Source organism: Atta cephalotes (genome assembly GCF_000143395.1).
Source record: "Atta cephalotes unplaced genomic scaffold scaffold00002, whole genome shotgun sequence".
Classification (NCBI taxonomy): domain Eukaryota; kingdom Metazoa; phylum Arthropoda; class Insecta; order Hymenoptera; family Formicidae; genus Atta; species Atta cephalotes.
Window position 1 is genome coordinate 2423029 of NW_012130066.1, and position 8760 is coordinate 2431788.

Consider the following 8760-nt stretch of genomic DNA (forward strand, 5'->3'; position numbering starts at 1 on the left):
CTACTCTACTTATCTCTTCTTATTATTATTATATATATATTAATATACTATATATATATATATATATATATATATATATATATATATATATATATATCAAGGGCTGTATTCCAAATTTACTGCCAGCACTAAAAATGCTGGCAATTTACGTCACGTGCATTATAGATTTTTAGTACTGGCATTTTTAGTACTCAATTTTAGAACACAGCCTAAGTATGATTTGTAAATGTATTTTTATCTTTATTTTTATTTTGTTTTATATTATAATGTTATATCTATTCAAATTTATGCATTAATTTTATATAGGGAAATTGTTATCTTTTATTTGTCTATTTATATTTTCATAAAAGCAAAACTGAAAAATGGTGCTGGTGAATACGAAGACATTGTTTTTTTCTTTTACATATTGATCGCGTATTAGCTTGGACATAAAATAATTTGCTTAGATATAATATTTATATATAGATAGGAAATGTTGTTTAATTTTGACTCATTTATTACAGTTATAATAGTGATATTATATCGATAATGTGTACTTGAAATAAAACTTCAAAGAATGTTAAATTACTAAATTATAACTGTAATGAACATTCGCGAACTCTTGTACAATACGATTGAAATGGATCTAATGCCGACAAAATAGTTTGTCATTTGTAATTTATATTATAGTTATATGATACATAAAATATAGATGTAGTTATAAACTGTGAGACTGTAATAACAACGTATAAGTGAGAAAGTAATTTTATATTTTATATATAAGTGTAGAACAAAAAATACTTTTATGATAATGCAACTATTTACAACGTAACTTATATGATGTAATTAATTCTTATATTGTCATTATCAAAAATTATGTAATATTAGTTTATCGTGGCAAATTCTTTTCCTACAAGTGTGAAAATAAAATTGATATGCGAAGTAATGATGTAAATAACTAAGCAAAAATGAATGAAAATGTCTTTATATCAAAATGTAAATTTAAAAAATATAATGATATCCTAAATATGAATATATATATATGTCTCATATGTGTCTATAATTAAATATATATAATTAAAATACATATACAGTGGAATTCTCTGTTTATCCGAACTTGTCGAGAGGAGACAATTCTGATATAATTGAATGGTTCGGATAATAGAGGTTCATTACTTCTCTCTATCAATACTTATTAATTCCGATGACTGATAATAAGAGCCGCTGTTCAGAAAATTAGTCGAGCATATCAAGGTATTTTATTTGAACTATGACGTCATAATTCACGTATGAAGATATTTGAATCTGTGAGCATGAATTGTTCATTTAATAAATGAATGGGCTGTAGATAAACGGAAGTCTATTGTCGATTAATAAGCATATATTTTATCTTTATTTAGTAAAGCATACGTCTTAATTTATTTTAGCTATATTTTTCTATTTTTATTTTACTTTTTTCTTGAAACATGATTATCGTGATTATTTTGTTTTATATGGAAGAGATAGTAAGCTAGCTCTAAGAAGAATAGCAAAACCGAATCAAATTACGAAATTTATTTAAAATTAATTCCATTTAAATGAATTAATCGAAATTTAATATGCATTTTCCGAAATGGCAATAACTTAATAATTTTATAAAATATAGTTATCAAACCGCTCTTTTATTTCCTGTAGGGCGAATCTTTCTGATTTTTATTAACCGATTAAACAATATAATTTCGTTATGTATATATGATCATTTGCGAGGCAATGCAGTTTTGTAGTCCAAGATGGATGAAATTCCAAATGAGAGAATTGTCTGTGTCTGTTTAGAGCGATTATTTGAAGGGTTGATTAGTCGTAATGAATGTCGCGTGGGCCATGACAGGGCGCGCGTGGTTGGTCGTCTTATCTCTTCAGGAAAAGACGAACGGAAGGTGAAAAGAGGAATAAATGGAAAAGACAAAGAAAGAGAGAGAGAGAAGCGAAGCTCGGTTATTCTTAACGATAATGATCGCGTCCGGGATATACGGCAACTCGATTGGTGCAAACGAAAGTGCCGCCCCGAGGGTGACGATGACGATGATGATGATCTAATCGTTACAAAGGCGTTCATACGAGGTCTATGTTGAAACACGAGGGAACATGTGAACGATACAAGATTATGTATTAAAAAAAAAAATCATCAAAAAAAGAATCAATTTATAGATATACAATAACAGACAGCACATTTCTTGATCTTACTTCGTGCTCCGTTAAAAAGAAGCATGTACTCATCAACTTTTTATCAATTCTATCAGCATCTTTCTTCAACTCGATACTTTAGACAGAAAAAATAACAATTCAAGCTACCTTCTTTCTTTCTACACTGATAGTGATAATTTCTTAGGAATGCGCAATCCATCCTTAATACGTACGTATTATGTAAAAAGACTAAGTGAAAGAATTCCAAGGATGCGTAATAATTTGTTCATCCCATCAGAAACTTATCTAAATCTTTGTGAAATTTTTATTCCACTACTTATTCACAATTTTATTCACACATTTAACTTTTAATACACAATGAAATCAATCAGAATCTTTTTTTTCTTTTCTTTTACTGAAATAAAAGACTTTGATCTAAATTAAAGCTTAAACATTCTCCTTGATAATTAAAAAAATCAAAATGAGTTACAGAAATTGACCTATAAAAACTGGACGTTGAAGATTTTGAAAAATATAATAGATATTGCAGATGGAGTCAGACATAATTTCTCCTACACAAATAAATACAAGTATTTATTATTTCAAGGGTTTATTGAGATTCAAATTGTGACTCTCAATTTTTGGAGAGTGGAGTTTGTTTATATTCCCCCCCTAATAAACTGAAATTAACATAAATGAAAATTTATATTATTCTGAATAATATTTAAAGTTGTAAGGCTGTATTTTCTTGCACTGAATAATATTTAAAGTTGTAAGGCTGTATTTTCTTTATGCATTATACATTATGCGAAGGTCTGTACTCCGGCCTTATGTCTCATTGTTTAAGTTTTTTTTTGTCTATCGTAACACCTGATCTTCTTACATTATGATTACGCGTATGAATCAATCACAAACATGTTTGCTTCAGCCATTAAGAAGACTTTATACTTTCTTACATAATGGATCATAGAAGATCGTGATTAATCGATCTTTTACGCTTTCTGCGTTCGCAATCTCAGACGCAATTAAATTGCGTTAGATGAATTTTAAATACTACTAGAGAACAGGTGATCCTTTATTGAATAGTAGTAAGATAATGATCGCATCGTGATCATTATCTTGAAAGTGTTTCTTCTTTCATGCATCATTAAAGCACATTAAAAATACACGTGGTAACGAGACTGGCACGTGTCTCTACGTACATTCACGCGTAAATAGTAAAGTTCAAGCGCGTAACTTTCTCGTGATAGACACGCGTTCCGGAATCGTTGCTATACATAAACAATGTATATATATTCACCGGCAAAAAAACACTAAAGTTTAATATAAATTTTTAATATTTTCGATAGCGACAACTTATAAAAAATTATCATATCGAATAATGAAAACTTAAATTAAAGTTTAAACATTCCTTTTGATAATTAAGAAATAATCAAAATGAGTTACAGAAATTGATCTACAAAAATTGGCGGACATTGAAGATATGCTTTGAAAAATAGAATAAATATTGTAGATATACTGTAAATGGAGTCAGATATAAATTATTTCTCGTACACAAAAGAAGTACGTACAAGTATTTATTATTTCAAGGGTTATTGAGATTCATACTATTATCTTAACTTTTCTGGAGATTAGGACAATTTTTGGAGAGTGGGGTTTGAATATGTACCCCACTAATAAACTGACATAAATGGAAATTTATATTCGTACCGAATATTTAAAGCTCGCTATATTTTCTTTTGCCGATAAATTGAAACCTTTTTTATTAAACATCTGATTTGTTATAAGAATAAGCGTCGAGTTGTATATTTCGTATATAAATTATGGAACTGAAATTACGCTTCGGAGGCAACCAAGGAGACGCAACGGATTGACGAGAAAACATGTGGTATGTATGCTCTTGACACTTCATTGGTTTCAGCTCGATAAAATAAACACCCCGTTAAAAATGCTCTGTACTTGCAAAGGTTAATTTGTCCGCAATGCGTTACATAAGATGGATGAACGACTTCCTGGATATTTGGCGGATGTCGACAAACAAGATTCGCACTATCATTTATTTATTAATCAGTATATATTAATAATCAAAAGTGATTTAGCTAAACTTGATGTTGATATTTTTTCGAGCCTAATTCGTATTTTTTATTCATTCTTGATCTTTGATATTTCTTCGAATGCGAATTAGAAAAGCACAAGCTTATTTAGATCGATCTTCTTAAGATTAATTTTAAGATGCGTATAAAAAGGTTTTTTAAGACCTAGGAATATTTAAATATTCTTTCGGTATTTTAAATTTGACTTAAAAATTTCATTTATTATTTATTAAATACATATGTTAATATGGATGTGGTTTACTTTGAAACAACAATCATAAAAATGGATTGATTAATATTTTTTTTTTACCCACAAGGAAGTTGTAAACAAAAATAACAAAATGTTGTTTAACAGAGATTGAATTGCCATTGTTTTTTTTAATATCTATTCTCTAAATAGATTATAGTAGAATTTCACTTTAAAGAGCGAAAATTGAACCAATTTTAAAAAAGAATAGTTCAATTTTCAATCTTTAAATGAAACGAATAAGATTTCACTCTTTATTGTTCGAGTTACTCTAAGTTTTAGAGAGTAACAGTGTGTATAAATACCTTAACGCATGAATTAGCATATCGAGGTATAATGTTCCATATTTCAATTTCTCACATTATATAACTATTGATAATAACTATAAAATAATTAATTTGTTATAATAGTAATATATAATAAAATATATTATATGTTTGTTTTAGTATTATGGTGGAGTGTTTATTTTATCTGAAATCAATGAAGTGTCAAGAGCATACATACCACCACATGTTTTCCCGTCAGTCCGTTACTTCTCCTCGGCTCCGAGACGTAATTGCAATTCCATAGTTTATACACGAAATATACAACGCTTATTCTCACAACAAATCAGATATTTAAAGGTTTTAATTTAATTTATCGGCGAAAAAAAATACAGCGAGCTTTGAATATTTGATACGAATATAAAATTCCATTATGTATATGTCAGTTTATTAATGGGATACATATATAAACTCCACTCTTCAAAAATTAGTAGTGCAATTAATAGTATTAAGGTAGATTTATTAGTAAGATATTAGTAGTAGAGGTATGAATTTCAATAATCCTTGAAATAATAAATACTACTAATGTACGTACTTCTTTTGTGTATGAGAAGTTATTTATATCTGACTCCATCTACAGTATATCTACAATATCTATTCTATTTTTCAAAGTATTACTATACGTTTTATTATTATAAGTATTTAATTAATTATTAAATTATAATAAAATAATTATAACGCTATAATATTTAAGTATAAAACAGGCGTTTCAAATATCTCAATACGCGTTTATATTCACAGACGTTGAAGACTTTGAAAAATAGAATAGATATTGTAGATATACTGTAGATGAAGTCAGACAAATTATTTCTCGTACACAAAAGAAATAATGCATACAAGTATTTATTATTTCATTCATTGATTCACATAGCTATCGTAGCTATGTCGTAATCACCACCAATTTTTGGAGTAAAGTTTGTGTATGTGTCTCATTAATAAATTGAAATAAACATAAATGGAAATTTATATTCGTATCGAATTTTTAAAGCTCGCTGTATTTTCTTTGTATAAGAAACATATTTTTTTAATTAAGCGTATTTAAATGATCCTATATGCACATTACAACACCATCAGCATTATCACAGTTTTATGTTGGTATTCCTCGAATGTGCCTTTGGCACGATGCAACGACCGATATTCGCAGGGCGTTTCCTTGAAACTTTAGCTTATCGCTGTGCCCAAAATGTAGGGTCTGGAAGAGTCAGGTCAAGCTTCAGAGAGAACCTGTGAACAAGAATCTCTCACAAATTTCGGTCAGAGATCACGCCGTAGTTGCACCGAAGTTTCGACGATCTCATAAACGCGCGCGAATGCGCGCGATAAAGGTCATCTTTAAAGTTGTAAGAGTTTAAAGAGAGGGTGAAGGGTTAAAAGCGCGTCCATGACCCAGCGATATATCGGGGCGCAAAGTGGCGCGTCATGGCGCAGGTGGGTTTACGACATGCCGGCGTAAGTAATAGGAAGACGGACACGTAGCACCGTCAGTTAATAAAAGCCGAGCAATAAAAGCTTTCCCTTGCCCTTTCTACCCGACCTCGCGATCGAAACACCCGGCGTGTTGGAATATGCACGAGGAAATATTTTACCGTCGAGTCGCGTACGTGCAGCCGTTTTCGATACTAATTCTCACTAAAAGCTTTATGGCCTCGTGATTTTAATATGGTCACCGTCATTATTTTACATAAAGCGAAAATTTACGGAGATATTCCGTACCGCGCTTTACGATTATTGGTAACGTGCGTTTCGGAAAATATTCTCATTCTTGAGACGCAATTTGTTCTGCCCGATTCACTCCTTCAGTTGCGTTTTCGCGATCTAAGAATATCCGGCCGCGATGTATACGCGTCATCGCGATTCTTTTGCCGCATCGTAACGAGTGACATCGTTTGACATCGCGTGCGTAATTCCAGAAATTCTAGCATTAGTAGCAATTTTCTAGAATCAGTATAGAATAATAAGTCAGGAATTATCAATTCTGACGCATTTATATCGATATAATAACGAGAATAAGTTTTAAAAATAGAATGAAGAGAATTCCAATTGAAAAACTAAATTGTTTGTAAATAATTGAACGTGTAAATTATTATATGGTAACAAGTCTATTCTTGTTGCTTGCTCTTTTTGTATTCAATATCTTCGCTTTCTTTCTTTACGTTTAAATAATTTATGTGCAAAATTTTTGGAGGATTTTAAACAATGCAAACAAACATAGTGAATGCACATTACAATAAAAAAATTATAAAAATTATTATTAATAATTTTGTATCTCAATTCTTATTTTAATTTCAAATAATATAATTTTTATTTTATTTTTAAAATTAATTAAATATATACCATACTTTACGCCATTTTACAAATAAGCTATTTTATAAACAGACTGTCTTATAGTTAAAAATTATTTATACTTATCTATATTTAATTTATATATTGAGATGTAGTCCACTTAATGTTATAAATATTTAGAAATATTTGCTTATCCAATCAGAAAAAAGAATTTTACTAATCAAGGAATGCTTCAAAACAAGCATTAAATGAACCATACTTTTATACGTTCGGCGTAAAATAATTAAAGTATAATCTTTTTTTTTTTAAGTACCTAAATCTTAGAACGCAATTTTATATCTGATAAGAGAAACAATTTAATTTTTTAGAAATTCTCATATGGAAAAAATGGATTTGTTAGGATATTTAAAAATTTAGCTAGATACAGATTTGAAAATTATTTTGTTTCAATCATCAAAATAATTATACTCTTAAACTAACTGCTGAAACTTTTTGCAGCATTGTCAACTCTTGTTAATTCTTAAATATTCTACATAATTATTTTAATAGTCCAATAAAAATTATTTTCAAATCTGTCTAGTTAAATTTTTAAATATTTTTAAATCGTTCTTTCCATTCAAGAAATATAAAACTTATTCGTTGTTATTTGAAATTTAAAAAAATTTTTATACTAAAAATAAGATAAGTATGTACTTAGATGTGCGTGCGTGCGTGCGTGCGTGCGTGCGTGCGTGCGTGCGTGCGTGCGTGCGTGCGTGCGTGCGTGCGTGTGTGTGGAGAGAAAGAAAATAAAGATTTTGAATGCAAAAAGAATAAGCAATACGAACAGACCTATATTTTCCGTTCGCGAAACGAAAGCTTTTCAAGAGTCATAAAAACGAATCGTAATCATCTTCACACCGATCGTTTATTTTCAAACGAGAGTGTCAAACATCAAGTGAGAAAACAGGACCAATATTTGGAAGTTGTTCTCAATCCGGAATTGCAGGGAGATCTACACGGAAAGAATGATTTTGTTGAAATATCCTCAGAATATCTAAAAACTCAGCTATGTAGAAATCTGAAAATAATTTTCTTGGAACTATTAAAATAATTATGCGGGAAACTCAAGCATAATGAGTAATGCCACAAAAAATTTTATTATTCTAACAATCGACTTGAGCGTAATTATTTTTATGGTTTAATAAAACTATTTTTAGATTTTACACAGTAAAAAATATTTGTGTTCGAAACGTTCCACTCAAGTCCTTATTAAAATTTTGTGTTGAATTTTTAATATCTCTGATTATTAATTAATTTAATGTGATTAATGTTATTTGAATATTTTGAGATAAATTGATATTCAACATTATTTAGTGTTAAACATAATTTATGAGTAAATTAACAAGTAATAAACAAAAATAATTTTTTAAAATATAAAATAAAATAAATTCTAAGTAAATAAAAAATGTACATTATTATAAATGTTAAATTTAATGAAGAAATATGATTGCTTACAAATTGTGTCAGTATGATATTTTTTGAATTAACTTTTTACATAATATTTATGTCACTTTTTTGCACATCCATTTTGTATTGAATCAATAAAAATTGAGTGAACCGTTTGGAACATGTAAAACATGTAAAATTTAAATTTTTCAACTGTGAATCCAGCTAAATTTTTAGATATTTC